The following is a 15,971-nucleotide window of genomic DNA, read 5'->3' on the forward strand; positions in this document are numbered from 1 at the left end:
AGTTTGGAGCGGCCCATAATGATGGCCACATTTACCATGTCGCCTGCTGTTAAACTGTCACGGTTGACCGCATGCACCCATATCAACATGTCTCTACCTATTCCAAAAGAGAGGATTATTTTCTTGGTCCGCTGTTGCTCTTAGTTCATTATACTTCTTATCCGATGTGGAATTGGAAGCAGACGGAGCATACATTGGATTGATTGGATGGAAGTCTCCTCCGATACGGAATCGAAGTCATCTTATGTTCCTTACGTAAATAGCAAGCAGTTAGATGGAGACTCAGCAATACGAGAATAAGATAGGCTAGACAGGCCTTTAGACGAAAGTACCGTAGCAACATATGAACATATGAACATATTTACTAATATAATAAATAACGTAAAGTTGCCTCTTAAAAAGGAAAATATATTGTGAAGACTCACTAGTGCAGAACAACGCATATGTCCACTCCTTTAATCTCGATTGGGGTTGAACCCGGAACTAATCAAAGCATTAGTCCTGGGTTCAACGGTTAGGGGCAGGGGACTTTTAGTCCCGGTAGGAGCCGCCAATCGGGACTAAAAGTCCCTCTTTAGTCCCGGATGGTGACATCAAACGGGACTAAAGTGTCATCTTTTAGTTCCGGTTGAAAGCTCCAACTGGGATTTAAGGACCCTTTAGTCCCGATTGGGGATACCAACCAAGACTAAAGAGTTCTTCACCGGTCAATTTAAAAGAAAAGCATCACACTTAGAGTTACATGTGTTGTGTAGGTGGGGTGGTAAAGAAACTGTACGCAGGGCAGGAGATCATGAATTTGATTCCTGCGGATCGTAGAGATTACGGATCGTAGGGATTGATTGTGTTTGCCAATTATTTTTTTAGCATTGCAGACCTTTTAGTCCCAGTTTCCACAACTGGAACCAAAGGTCATAACCTTTTAGTCTCCGATTGGTTTTCCTAGTTGGGAAACCGGAATTATAAGAGATTTTCTAACCGGGACTAATATCGTGTTCTGTACTAGCGACTGTCTCTCATAAAAAAATAAAACATGAAGACTGAAACTAAATTCTGTACGTGTCGTGGCTATCCCGGCCGCCCTGACTGTGAATCAGATTCAGTTTACTTTTACTCTAGTGTAAAACAATAGATTCTTTCAAACCAAAGAAGTAATAAAATGATTAGTTCATGGAAAAATGGAATGGAATTGAGAAACTGAGCCGTACGACGCCGAGCCTGTTCGGAAGCAAAGTTGTCCTTGGTGACCACCACTATATAAAAAAGAAATTTTTAGAGATGGGTAAAATCATATTTTTAAGAACGGGTGCGGTACCGTTCTTATTTCTTCTCACAACTAAAGATAGCTACTTGTAGGGCCAGATAACATGTCCGTCCCTAAAAATCAATTTCTAAGGGCGGGTGACGCCCGCCCTTAGAAATCAATATCCAAAATATGAAAAAGTTTTGAAAAAAATCAAAAAATAGCAAAATAAAAAATATCCCTGCCAACCAGCCACCGCCACCACCCTCTCTACTACCGAGGTATAATCTTTTTGATAAAATATGCACACTTGCGTAAAACAAGGTTCAAACGCTTACCTCCAGCCTCGCATGTACCCTCCTCTCCACCACACTACACAGTCACTTGTGACTCTACGGGGTATGCTATTTTTTCATATAACTCTGAAATTGATTTCTAGAGGTGGGTCATACCATCACCCGCCCCTAGAAATCTATTTAGCGATGGGTGACGCCATCGCCCGCCTCTAAAAATATTTTTATATTTTATTCCGAAAATTCATTTAAATCTTTACATATAGCAAAACAAAACTAAAAAATTTGAAACTTCTACACTATAGTTATTGTCAACTACAGATAAAAAATATACCAAGTATATTTCACTATATGTAAAGATTAAGATTGTGAAAATCTCAAAGTATGACTTGAGTTGTATGACGTACTGTATAGTCATAGCTATATGAGAATTTATAATAATTTTTTAGACTACTAAATAATATTAAATGAAAAATTTATCAGTTATAAAGTTTTAGATCTCGTCGACCTCTACAATTCTGATATAAAGTTCAACTTCATCCGAGATCATATGAAAAAAGTTATGAATGTTTTTGCGTGGAACCATTTGTTGGGACGGGTCATGCCATCTCTGCCCCTAACGGCAGATCGGTTGCTACAGTAATCGCGCTTCATTTGTAGGAGTGGGTTATCTTTTGACCGTTCCAAACGAGATGTTGCTGCAAATCGGTTTTTAGCAGGGCACGGTAACCTCTGACCCAGGACCAACGAGCAGCTGACACAGTGAAATTATTCAGATTTCTCTCCATTATTGCGGTTGTTGCGTGACAGAGAATTAATAGATGTTCTTCTCCATTATTTCCTCTCGTTGACCACTAGCATAATAATCTTATAAGCCACGAGTTCAATAATATTTTTCTTTATCTGTAGCAAAGCATTTCAATTATAGAGAAGCAACGCCTTTTACCCTTGAGACTCTATCTATTTCTTTGTCGACTGTTGAACTTGTGTGTGTTTTTTGTTTAAAAAAGATAACGGTATATATATTAAAATTTATATATGACGCCACATTTTCGGATTCTTTTTTCACGTCAACTTGCACTACTGCAGGAACAAGCCTTTAGTTCTAGTTCATTCCCCTTAATAACTGCCGGAATATAAGGTCCATGGAGACACCCATTTAAAAAATCCCAAAGTAAGAGTCAATGGTGTGGATAGGCCCATACTCCTATAAACTTAAACATATGAGCTCCCTTATATTGATTGTATAACTGAAGCTTGAGAGAGACGGAGATAGAAAGTAAATTTTCACAAATTTTCCCACAGTGCCCTAAGCGGAATGGGGTCGATAATAACAAGGATGAGGTAGTAGGCTAACCGGCAGGAAATGGAATAATTTAGATGAGGGTTTTCTAGGGTTGTATATAGGCAGTGGTGGAACCAGAAATTTTGAGTAACACCTTTTTAAAAAATATATTACAGACACAGACGCTCACAAACACGTATGCACACTCACTCCTATAAATACACGTACACAATCCTACCCCTATGAGCACCTCCGAGAGACTGAGCTGGTAGATTCTCGAGTTTGGAGCCGACCGGACACCTTGTACTATACGTGAGAAAATATATCAAGAATATATATACGTAGGGTGGTAAAGGGGCTCATATTTTAGACTCTAATCTTATACAATTTTGAGCTAAAAATGTATAAGAGCCAAATTGGATTGCAAAGAGACCACTTGAGCCATGATCCTTTACCACCCTTAATATACGTGTCACCAATATTTTAGATAGAAAAAATGCTTCACATATGACCTATCTACACTTTATACGACTTCGTAGCATACATGCTATCTGCTAGCGTATTGCAAATTTGGCCCATAACGTTACTCTTCTGGTTGGATTTAACTAGTATTTAGCTATCTGTCTAGCTAGATGAGTATTGCATGCATCGTTCAGTATATGTTGTTGGGTGTGTTAAGAATGATATCTAAGAAACTTAAACATAAAGTATGTTGCATTGGTGACCAGTGTGTTGGGCTTTAGAACATAGGTAGGAGGTTAAAAATTTTCACCGGTGTTAGGGGGCAAGGCCCCTGCTCGCCCCCTCCTGGTTCCGCCGTTGTATATAGGCACGACACTCACTCCTTGCTGTGACTGTAACAAGGAGTTAGTGAAGGTGGAAGCTCTTAACTCCCGGTTACCGTACAAAACAAGTGGTGATGCCTATTTTCCGTGAAATTGGAGGAGGAGGGGGGGGGGGGGGGGCGCAATTCCATAGTTCTCACAATTTTTTACATATTACAATTGCATATTTAAAATTCATGCAAATTAATTTAAATTATATTTCTATGGTTACCATTGATACAAATTTAATTACGTAAACCACATCCATAGATACACATTTTATGAGACCGTAATAGTTTTTACACACCTTAATGCTACACGGTATAAACTCTTAAGTTCATAAGTTGACCTACTTTGTTTTAAGAAGTGTCCCTTTGTAGTGATCGGTTCGTAAATAAGGAACCTGCTACTTTCACATCAATTGCGAAAGGAGGGAGATTGAAACATGATAATGCTCATCCTATCTGATTATCTGGTCATACTTTAATTTCATAACTTTAATTAACAAAGATTTAAACTTTTAAATATTTGAATATTGCAGTTAGTGGAAGCTTGATATTTTTAGGAAATTATACCTCTCTTTTCTATCTAATAACATAATGATATGAAAACATTTTTCCACCACCAAAGCATCAAATAAAAAGGGACGAAAAGATCATGGCACAGTGATGTATACTTGTCACCTTCCAAACTGACTATAATTGGTCCTCTATGCGAACTTTTTTACCGTTCTAAATTTTCTCATCAGTCAAAAAGGAGAAAGCCACTACTAAATTTTTCCTTTCATATACATGATATTTAGTTCTCCACTGAACCTACCTGTCCTTTTTATGGGGGACATCTTGGTTATTTAATTCTGAGAACAGAAACACACATAAACCATTTCCTGGGAATACAAAGTACACATAAAAAGATAATATGGACACGTCCACACACTAGTTATTTTTTCTTATATTCCTGTGTCACAATATATACTAGTACAGCCAAAAGTCTGAGGACAATCACAAAATAGTATACTTCCTCTGTCCAATTTTATGTGGAGTCATATTTTTGAAAAAAAATAATCTCTATGTATTTTAATCGGTACTTATAAATTGATAAGTATATTGGTGCATAGAAACTACATAAGTGCTTTTAAACAGTTTTGTAGATATAAGGATATGTATTACCTAAAAAGTTTATCTTTTGATTAGCAATACATGATTGCTCAACTAAAACTAAAAATTGCTAATCAATACTACTAAAAAATGATTTGTAAGAACACTCTATTTTCTTTTCTAAGGGCGAATCAAGAGGTAACCCGCTCCTACAAATTGAGCGCGGTTACTCTAGCATCCAACCCGCCTCTCGAAAAGTATTTCTAGGGACGGGTGATGCAACCACTCGACCCTGGAAATGGTGGCCATTTCTAGGGGCGGGTGATGCATCCACTCATCCCTGGAAATGGTGGCCATTTCTAGGGGCGGGTGATGGTGTCATCCAACCCTAAAAATTTATTTTTTAGGTACGGGTGATGGTATGATCCGTCCCTGTAAATGGTCCCATGCAAAAGTATTCGTGACTTTTCCATACGATATCGGATGAAGTCAAACTTTATATAAAAATTGTAGAGGTTGACGTGATCTAAAACTTTGTAGATGATAACTTTTTAATTGAAGGTCATTTTATGGTCTAAAAATTATTATAAGTTCCCTAATTTTAATTTCTAGAAGTTTTGATTTTTTTCAAACAACCTCAGATATAGTGTATCTCCTTATCAAAGTTGTAGTCGTAAGATATAAAATTTTATAATTTCTAAATTATTAATTTAAGATCTTTTAGAATCAATCACATGATCATTTAATAGTTGTACCCTACATATGGCTATGACTATATAGTATCTCATACAACTCAAGTCATACTTTGATGTTTCCATAATCTTAACCTTAATATGCACTACAATATAATTAGTATATTTTTTTATCTATATTTCACAATAACCATAGTATAGAAGTAATATTTTTTATTTGTTTTGCTATATGTAAAGATTTAAATAAATTTTTTGAATAAAATAGAAAAATATTTTTAGGGGCGGGTAGTTGTTGGCGTCTCTTAGCAGTAGTTGTTGGCGTCTCTTAGCATCATCACTAGGATTATCATTCCCTAGCAATGGTGCCGGAAACGCCGTTTGGTATTTCTTACATCATAGATAAATCCGCAAGCCCACGGAATACCAGTGTAGCATTTTACCCGTGAGTAATCTCAGGTGTTGTATTTATATTTCTGCAGGGAAGGCGGCGGTTATAGAATAGGTAAGTTGATGATAAAATCTTGGTTGAATATTCAATTGCATAAACAGGGGTAAGATGATATATGGATAATCAAGTAGTGTGACACAAAAGTTACTCAAGCTCAAACTCAAGCAAAAACATAGGCATGGAGAAAGGAAGAAGAAAACTAGCTACTCGGGACTTACGTGCTTCTATCTACATATACATATTATACACTCACGCACATACAGATGATTATCCTCAGCAATAGGCTCCCAGGCACTACCGGGAGGACCGCTTATGACTAGCAGAGGAGCTGCTAGCCAACTCGACTACTTTATATACCTCCTACCGCAACTACCCGAATGGGGAGGGTTACGCTGGATGGACAAGGATGTCATCACTTGCCGCATACCTCATCTAACCATGGGATAGAGCCGCATCTGGCAACACTAACTAAACCAGACACCATGTCTGCATTAATAAGCGAGACTCTAATGCCCTGCATGGAGCCCCCACCCTCCAGATGCACGGACATCACACTAGAGCAAACATACGAATGCCGGAACCGTTGCCGTGACACTAGATTTACTCTTCTAATCATGCAAGGCATAAGGTACAAATATAAACTAACCATAGCATACATGTCTGATACCGCAGAATATAAACTATACGAATATATAAATTTAGAAGACAACTCTACTAAAGATATCTGAGAATTACAAAGGAGAGAAAGAGCTAAACCCATACCGAACACTTCTAGCCAACCTCGGGAACCCAAAGAAGAGACTTCAGCCTAAACTCCACTATCCTATGGACTAAGCAAGAGAGGAACTTGAGTCAGAGCAACTTGAGGTGTGTCTTCTTTAGGAGTCCCTCCCCTCATATTTATAGATGTGTCACGGGGTGTCTCAGCCTGCAAATGAGGTGCTATCACATGGAAGAGCAATGGAGAGGCGCCACGTGGAAGCTTTAAGTCGGTGGAGCGGGCCTTGGTTCGGCCGAACCATCTGGTTTGGCCGAACCAGGCTTGGCCCCAACCAACCTCAGCCTTTGCTGAGTGGCTGGCATGTGGGCCCTAGGGTCTTTGGTGCATGGCTTGGTGCTATCCTAAGGAGGTTCCATATCCTGGTGAGCCCTTTAATCCATGTGAGGCTGAACGGTGCGTTCTGATTGGATTCAATGGTGTGTTTCCCTCTATTTCTACTCAAATTCCTCCATAGCACTTATTTCCATGAGACATGTGGAAATGACATTATTCTAGATAAATATGCATGTAAGAAATGCTAGTTCTTCCCAATTTTTTAATCAAATTAACGGTCAAAATTGGTCCACAACGAGCGTCAACAATATCCCCCAATTTGTCCTGTGCTCATCCTGAGCAAAGCTATGTCTTGCAGCTCAAAATTGCTACCACTCTTTATGTGACGTTGTGCCATGTCTTGCAGCTAAGATGACCTCCATGAGGTTGAATAAATAGGCATAAATACCCTACCCTTGTTACATTAATCGTCTGTGGGGCTTATTAGCTTCTCCTTGTCTTGAGTTGTTGAGAGTTAGAACGGTCGATAGAGTAAGACTTTCCTCTTCTTCGTTCAACAATCCATCTGGAGGTTTTCTTTTGATTTTTGTAAATGAAGACAAAGTTCCGCAAATGAATCTCTCTGATCGCTCAATGTGTTTGAATCCTCACAGGGCACTTCTCGCCTCCTCATATCTAAAGCTTTTGTAGAGCTCAAGGTATGTGAAGGATGAGGTGTACCTATATCTCATATGTTGCAAAGACAAAGTGTTGATCCATGGAGAAACAAGTCATAAACCAAGATCAAGATGTGCACGTGTGTGGATGGATGATGGTATGATTACTCCTCTTTGTATGATATCCCTCTCCTCGTATTTTATTCTGAGTATGGTTACCCCTTTTCTTTTTCTCTTTTCTTCTTTTTTTTTTGGGTCATGCTCTTGGGCATGCCTTTCTATTCTTTTCATTTTGGGATAACCATATCTCCATTTTTTCCGGAAATACTTGGAGAGATGGCACACAACACATGGAGCATTTATTTGGTGGATGAATGGAGCGTGCTAATTCCTAGTGTAGGAATTTCACAATGGATGTGGAGTGTGCGTGATCTCTATCAAGAGAGTATCAAAAGCATCTCACTAGGGTCACAACAATTTGGCAAAGCTCAATGAAATAGCAAGAAGTATATGTATAGGATTTTCAATGTATATGGCATATGACTTATTAGGTAGGACTTTTAGCATCATTGAGGAACTTGTCTTTCCCTTTTTATGTTAAAAACAAAGAGATTGTAAAGCTCCTTCCACCATATCTATACTCACAACAACCTAGACATGGGTGCGCAAGCCAAAAGATTTTCGTGTTCATGGAAAAGGTTTAAACAGCCAACAAACTCAAACTCAAGAAACACTACGATTGGGACTAGGCAAACAAACAAGCAATACAGGAGCAAGTGTTCATCCTTTCATGTTAGGAAAACTAGAGCATTCTTACCGCACATATGAAAGGGAAATTTAAGAAAAAAATATTTTTGTTTGTTTTTATAGTTTTTATTTTATTGAAAGTAGTAAAGGTATAGTTCACTTGGTGGAGATGCTCCCCCAAGCTAGCTCTTGGTTTAAGGTCTGATGAGCAGGACCCTCTCTGTACCTGTTTAACTTGAAGTCCATTCGTCCGTACCTGGAGAGGAGGTTGAGGACGGAGACATCTTCTTCTTACGCCACACCTTCATTTTCTTCCGTGATTTTGGTAACATGGGTGATGGATCATCGGATTGGAGCCATGGATCTGCCCACAACCTGTTTCCTTCATGATCTTGATGAATTAGGTACATTTGTTCTTTCTTAGTTTGGAATCTGAACATCATCTTTTTGCCCATGATGCGGAGGTGAATCTTCCTTGCCCCAACATCGATCCTGGCTGTGGCATCTCTTAGGAATGGTCGCCTAAGAATGAGCGATATTCCTAAGTCCCCTTCCATGTCAAGGACTACGAAGTCCGAAAGGATAAAGGAATCCTCGACTTCTACTAGAAGGTTCTTTAATATTCCTTCAGGGTACCGGATCATCGAGTTGGCCAGTTGCACACACATACAGGTTGGGGAAAGAGCATGATAACATAGATTTTCAAATGTTACCTTAGGCATGATGTTAACGCTCGCTCTAAGGTCGCAAAGGGCTTGCTCGAAGTGACAATCGTAAACTGAGAAGCTGATCACTGGGTATCCTGGATCTTCTGTCCTTGGTGCTACTAGATTGCCCCGGCAGTCCCTCCTTGAGCATGCAAGCTTCTCTGCATAGTTAGTGAAAGGTGAACCACATGATGGCTTACACCATCTAGTGGTCACCGCATTAACACTTTCCAGAGAGGCTTCGGGTTGCCCCGAAAGCTTCCCTGTCTCAGCAGAGGGAACAACAACAACCAGCTGAGCTAATTGAGTTTCAAACATCTTGTTGAATCTTAGGTGATTCTTGATAGCTGAGGAGGGACTATCCATCTCATTGGCAGCTAGCTTCTTTTGTAATGATTCATTAACTTTTGCTTGGCCTAAGACAAGATCCCTCAAGGAAGGTTGGTTAGAATTAAATGAATTTGAATTACCATTACCTCCTTGGTAGTAGGGGCATGATTGATTCCGCCCCTAACCTCCTTGTGGATGGAACCCGTTGCTGTTGTTCATGGACCTGACTTCTTCTTAGGTTTCGAGGCAATCATTCCCCGAATGTCCCGTGTTCCCACAGACCTCGCACGTCATGCGAGTGTCTAAGGCTTGGAGTGCTTGCATTGGAGGCTTTTCTTGGGGACATTCATCTATCTTCTTTAGGAGCAGGTCAAGCTTAACGGCCAGCATGTCCATCTCCTTGACGGTGTGCATACCCCGCTGGCGTGGTTGGAGATGTTCATCATTCCAACCTTGGTTGGACACCATCTTCTCGATCAAAGTTTTGGCCCTATCAATGTTAGCAAGAAGAAAGCATCACCTGCAGCAGTGTCGATGTGGTCGCAGGCCGTTGGAGTCAACCAGTTGTAGAAATTCTGGAGAATTTGCCAATCATCCATCCCATGGTGAGAACACGCGAGGATGTACTCTTGAAGCCTCTCCCATGCTTCAGAGATTGACTCATTAGACACCTTTGGAAACTGGAGATTCTTCCTCGAAGAGCGTTGATTTTGCCCATCGGGAAGAATTTGGCGAGGAATGCCTTGGTACATTTTTCCCATGTGTCCACTACACTTCTGTTGGCATAAAACCACTATTTTGCTCTCCCCAAAAGAGAAAACAGAAATAGTCAGAGTCGGATTGCATCCTAAAATACTCCCTTGATAATAAAAGTACTGCAGAGTTTCAGGAATTGTTGGAGATATGCACTGGCATCCTCATTGGCCTTGCCACAAAATTGGCTGGCCTACACAATCGTAATGAGACCCGTCTTGATCTCAAAATTTTCAACTCCAGTGTTGACAGTTGGCCCGACTGAGACATTGTCAGCAGAGGGAGCAGAGAATTCATGGAGTGTCTTTTGGGCGATGGCGTTGGAAGTTGATGGAGCAATAATGACTGGTCGATTGTCGAGAGTGATATCTGAGGAGGTACACGAGGTCAAACTTTTCTCAAAAGTGACTCCGGATCCTGAGTGAAATTTTGTAGTAGATCGAAACCAGTCACACACTACCCTATTTTCATATAAGAGAGATAGAGAAAACAAAGCCATGTTACCCTGTTTAAACAATAAATACCAACTAAGAGATTAATCAAGAACTTTATCTATTTCTTTAACCAGTGCCTTCCCTGGCAATGGCGCCAAAAATACTTGTTGGTGTTTCTTAGCGTCATCACTAGGATCATCATTCCCTAGCAATGGTGCTGGAAACACCGCGTGGTATTTCTTACGTCACAAATAAATCGCAAGCGCATGAAATACCATTGTAGCATTTTACCCATGAGTAATTTTGGATGTCATATTTATATTTCCACAGGGAAGGCGATGGTTATAGAATAGGCAAGTTGATGATCAAATCTTAGTTGAATATTCAATTGCATAAATAGAGGTAAGATAATATATGGATAATGAGGTAGTGTGACACACAAGTTACTCAAGCTCAAACTCAAGCAAAGATATAGGCAGGGAGAAAGGAAGAAGAAAGCTAGCTACTCAGGACTTATATACTTCTATCTAGATATACATCTCATATTGTACACTTATACACATACACATGATTATCCTCAACTCTAGGCTCCCACGCACTACCGGGAGAACTGCACATGACTAGCAGAGGAGCCGCCAGCTAACTCGGCTACTTTATGGAGGGAGAACTGCACATGACTAGCAGAGGAGCCGCCAGCTAACTCGGCTACTTTATGGACCTCCTACCACAATTACCCAAACGGGTAGAGTTACGCTGGATGGATAGGGCTATCACCACCTGCCGCCTACCTCATCTAACCATGGGATAGAGCTGCATCCGGCAACACTAACTAAACTAGACACCACGTCTGCATTAATTAGTGATACTCTAGTGCCCCGTGTGGAGCCCCCACCCTCCAGATGGACAGATATCACACTAGAGCAAACATACAAATACCGAAACCGTTGCCGTGGTACTAGATTTATTCTTCTAATCGTGCAAGGCATAAGATACAAGTATAAACTAATCACAGCAGACATGTCTGACACCGCAGAATATAAATATATGAATATATAAGTCTAGAAGATAACTCTATTAAAGATATCCGAGAATTACAAAGGAGAGGAAAAGCTAATCCCATACCGAACACTCTTAGGCAACCTCGGAAACCCGAAGAACAGCTACTGCGGCCTAAACTCCACCATCATAAGGACTAAGCAAGAGAGGAACTTGAGGTGTGTCTTCTTTAGGAGGCCCTCCCCTCATATTTATAGATGTATCACGGGGTGTCTCGGGTGGCAAATGAGGTGCTATCACTTGGAAGCTTTAAGTCGGTGGAGCTGGCCTTGGTTTGGCCGAACCACCTGGTTTGACCGAACCAGGCTTGGACCCAACCGACCTCAGCCTTTGCTGAGTGGCTAGCAGGTGGGCCCTGGGGTCTTTGGTGCACGGCTTGGTGCTGTCCTAAGGCGGTTGCATGTCCTAGTGATCCGTTTAGTCCATGTGAGGCTGAACGGTGCATTCTATTTGGTCGATAACTTTTGCCTTGGTTTCAATGGTGTGTTTTCCCTCCATTTCTGCTCAAATTCCTACATTGCACTAATTTTCATGGGACATGTGGAAATGACATTATTCTACATATATATGCATGTAAGAAATGCTAGTTCTTCCTAATTTTCTGATCAAATTGATGGTCGAAATTGGTTCATAACGAGCATCAACAAGATCCCCCGAGTTGTTCTTTGCTCGTCCCGAGCAAAGTAGGACATTTAGGTTGTTGATTAGAAAATCGCTACCACTCTTTACCTGATATCGTGCCATGTCTTGCAGCTAAGATGACCTCCATGACGTTGAATAAATTGGCATCAGTAGCCTGCCCTTGTTACCTTAATCGTCTTTGGGTCTTATTAGCTTCTCCTTGTTTTGAGCTGTTGAGATTAGAATGCTCGATAGAGCAAGATTTGCCTCTTCTTCATTCAACAATCCATCTGGAGGTTTTTCTTTTGAGTTTTGTAAATTTAGACCAAGTTCCTCGAATGAATCTCTCTGGTCACTCAATGTGTTTGAATCCTCACCAGGACACTTCTCACCTCCTCATATCTAAAGTTTTTGTAGCACTCAAGGTATGGGAAGGATGAGGTGTACCTGTATCTCATATGTTGCAAAGACAAAGTGAGGATCCATGGAGAAACAATTCATATACCAAGATCAAGATGTGCACATGTGTGGATGGATGATGGTATGATTACTCCTCTTTGTATGATATCACTCTTCTCGTATTTTATTCTGAGTATGGTTACCTCTTTTATTTTTCTCTTTTCTTTTTTTTGGGTCATGCTCCTGGGAAAGCCTTTCTTTTTTTTATTTTGGGATAACCATATCTCCATTTTTTTAGGAATATTTGGAGAGATGGCACACAACATATGGAGCATTTATTTGGTGGATGAATGGAGCGTGCTAATTCCCAGTGTAGGAATTTTGCAATGGATGTGGAGTGTGTGTGATCTTGATCAAGAGAGTATCAAAAGCATCTCACTAGGTCACAACAATTTGGCAAAGCTCAATGAAATAGCAAGTAGTATATGTATAGGATTTTCAATGTATATGGCATATGGCTCTGGTAGGACTTTTAGTATCATTGAGGAACTTGTCTTTCCCTTTTTATTTTGAAAACAAAGACTCCAGATATCATGTTTCACTCTGAAAAGATATTATAAAGCTCCTTCTACCATATCTATACTCACAATAACCTAGACATGGATGAAGCATGCGCAACCCACAAGAGATAGCATAATATAAAAGAATAGCATACCCCATAGACTCACAAGAGATTGTATAGTGCGGTGGAGAGGAAAGTACGCGCGAGATTTGAGGTAAGCTGTTCGAACCCCGGGTGATGCGATTGTGCATATTTCATCAAAAAAATTATATCTTTATAGTATGGTGGCGAGTTGGATGGAATATTTTTTCTTTTTTATTTTGCTGTTTTTGATTTTTTTATTTTTTATGTTTTGGAAATTGATTTGTAGGGTGGGTCATGCCATGACCCACCCCTAGAAATCAATTTCAGGAGCCGGTCCGTTACCCGCCCCTACGAATAGCTATTTTTAGCTGCGAGAAGTAGAGACGGGTACCGCACCCACCCCTTAAAATATATTTTTACCTGCCCCTAAAAACTCTTTTTGTAGTAGTGCAAATCTTTAATTTTAGTCCCTGATTTTAGAAACCTTATGTACATATATGGAAAACATCTATAAAATAAGAAAAGTAATCCGATCAGGTATCAATCCTTGATTGCACAAATCACTAAGTCAATCCTTGATTTCAGCCCACCAATTTTGGGAAATTTTTAGTGCATGTGCCATACATCTACAAAATAAAGAAACTAATCCGGGCATGTATCAATTCTTAATTGTATAAATCACTAATCCAATTCTTTCGTTTTACCTGACTAATTTTTAAAATCTTTGGTGCATATGGCATACATCTATAAATTAAGGAAAGTAATCCGGGCAGGTACCAATCAATGTTGATTAGCTAATGTGATTGATAAATGGTAATGGAAAGTGTAAATTTCAAATGAAAAGTGTACTATAATTGATAAATAAATAAAACAAATGGAAAATAGAAGGATTATTGGCGGGGTTGGAGTCATCGCAAGGAAAGAATAGAGGGGTTGTCCAATATGATCACTTGTTATTGTTGTTTCTCTTGTTGCCGCGACGCACATGGAGAAAAAAAAACAAGCCACGACGTATATGGAAAAATATCAGCACATGATTGTTATCCTTGGGATATAAAATCATTGATTAATTCACTTCTGAAAATGGAAAAAGGAAAATTGATTAGCGTCCAAGGATGCTTGATTGACGTCAACATAAGGAAAGTGAAAATTTGATTGATGGGCGCTTAAGGAAAGGAGAGGCTGGTTATACTGGATGAGCTAGGTGAAAAAAGATTTAGCTTTTTGGTAGAAATATTTTAAAAACATCAAAACCATGGGTCTCCACCTATCCTGTCAAATATCCCTACCTGCCAAATGAATCCTCTGTGAGAGGTACCGTGGACCAAATTTATATGAGAATCGTTTTCAACTATTTTAACTTTTATAGTATAGATATAGATATATGAGGTACCTACAAAATGTCAGATACAATTCCTAGTAATGCACTTAGTAGCTGAGAGCCGGGGAGCCTGATGCTATGTACACACCAGTAATGCACAATTTTTTTCACCACATGTAGACCTAGAAATGAAAAATCATTTAACCCTGTAATAAGCTACTTCTTCCTTCCCAAATTATTATTCCAAATTATTAGTCGTTTTGAATTTTTTAATTCATAGTTTTTACTATCCATATATATATATATGCATAGCAAAGACTATGAATTTAGAAAAACCAAAATGACTAATAGTTCAGGACAGAGGGAGTATTTTCTACTCCCGTCTCAAAATAAGTGTTGCTTTAGCATTCAAATATTATCCCAGCTTGTCATGAGATCCATCCAATTAAAGCAATACCAAGTACCAAGAAAATATTGTATAGGAAAACACCTAGAGCCAATCAAATACTTGTTAACTTGATCTCAACCCCGGATCGGTCCAACGACCGATCCGGAGTCCGTTACGCGCCCCGATCGGGGGCGCACAGCCAAGTCAATGGCATGTGGGCCCCCGTCGCACAGCGCCACAATAAATAGAAGGTGGGGGCCGGGGCACGTAGTACGAGGTTCGCCGCCGTGCTTGTAGCCCACCTAAAAACCCTACCCGATCCGATCTAAGGGGCGATGAAGCGACGGGAAGTCCGCCACCTCTGCACCGAACGTCGCCACCTCTGCGTCACGTGCTGCCGCCTCTGCACAGCATCACCGCCGCAAGCGCTTCCTCGTCCTCGACTCCGGCTCGGCTTCTTCCTCAACGCCATGGCTAACAACGGCGAAGCCGGGACTTCAACCGGTGGTACGGCTCCTCTAATCCACCTCCCTTTTCTCTCTATTAATCTCTCGATTACCCCTAAACCAATGTCGTGTTTAGCTAATCACCGAGCCGGCTTACACTTAGTCAATTTCTAATCCTAACAATGGTATCAGTAAGCCTAACTAAGTGTAGTTAGGCTCGGGTAAGGATCTAGCAAAGCAATTAGAAGGAGGGGAATTGCATTAACCCGAGGAAATTGCAAGGCAAGAAAGAAAAGACCGATTCAAACCCTTCGGGGTCAAAGAACCCACGCACCCCGAGCCAACCCGTGCCCTAATCCTAACCCTAACCCCAACCGGCCAACATAGGAGGGAACTTACCTCGCCACCGGGAGCCACCTGCTCCACGGGACAGCACCGGCCGAGGCCCAGGGGCTCCGGCGCACCACCGCCGTCGATGGGCCGTGACATCCCGAGCGCGCCGTCGCTCGCGGATCTCCACCGTGCCTCGCG

The 15,971-nt window shown here is 40.6% G+C and overlaps 1 non-coding gene across 1 annotated transcript; it reads left to right on the plus strand.

Annotated features, from left to right (window-relative positions):
* Nucleotides 1–9,973: 9,973 nt before the first annotated feature.
* LOC112872474 lies at nucleotides 9,974–10,079 on the plus strand. The gene has a single exon (XR_003224670.1). It is a non-coding gene; the product is annotated as a small nucleolar RNA R71 (small nucleolar RNA).
* The last annotated feature ends 5,892 nt before the right edge of the window (nucleotides 10,080–15,971 follow it).

This window comes from Panicum hallii, chromosome 8 (genome assembly GCF_002211085.1).
Source record: "Panicum hallii strain FIL2 chromosome 8, PHallii_v3.1, whole genome shotgun sequence".
In the NCBI taxonomy this organism is placed as follows: domain Eukaryota; kingdom Viridiplantae; phylum Streptophyta; class Magnoliopsida; order Poales; family Poaceae; genus Panicum; species Panicum hallii.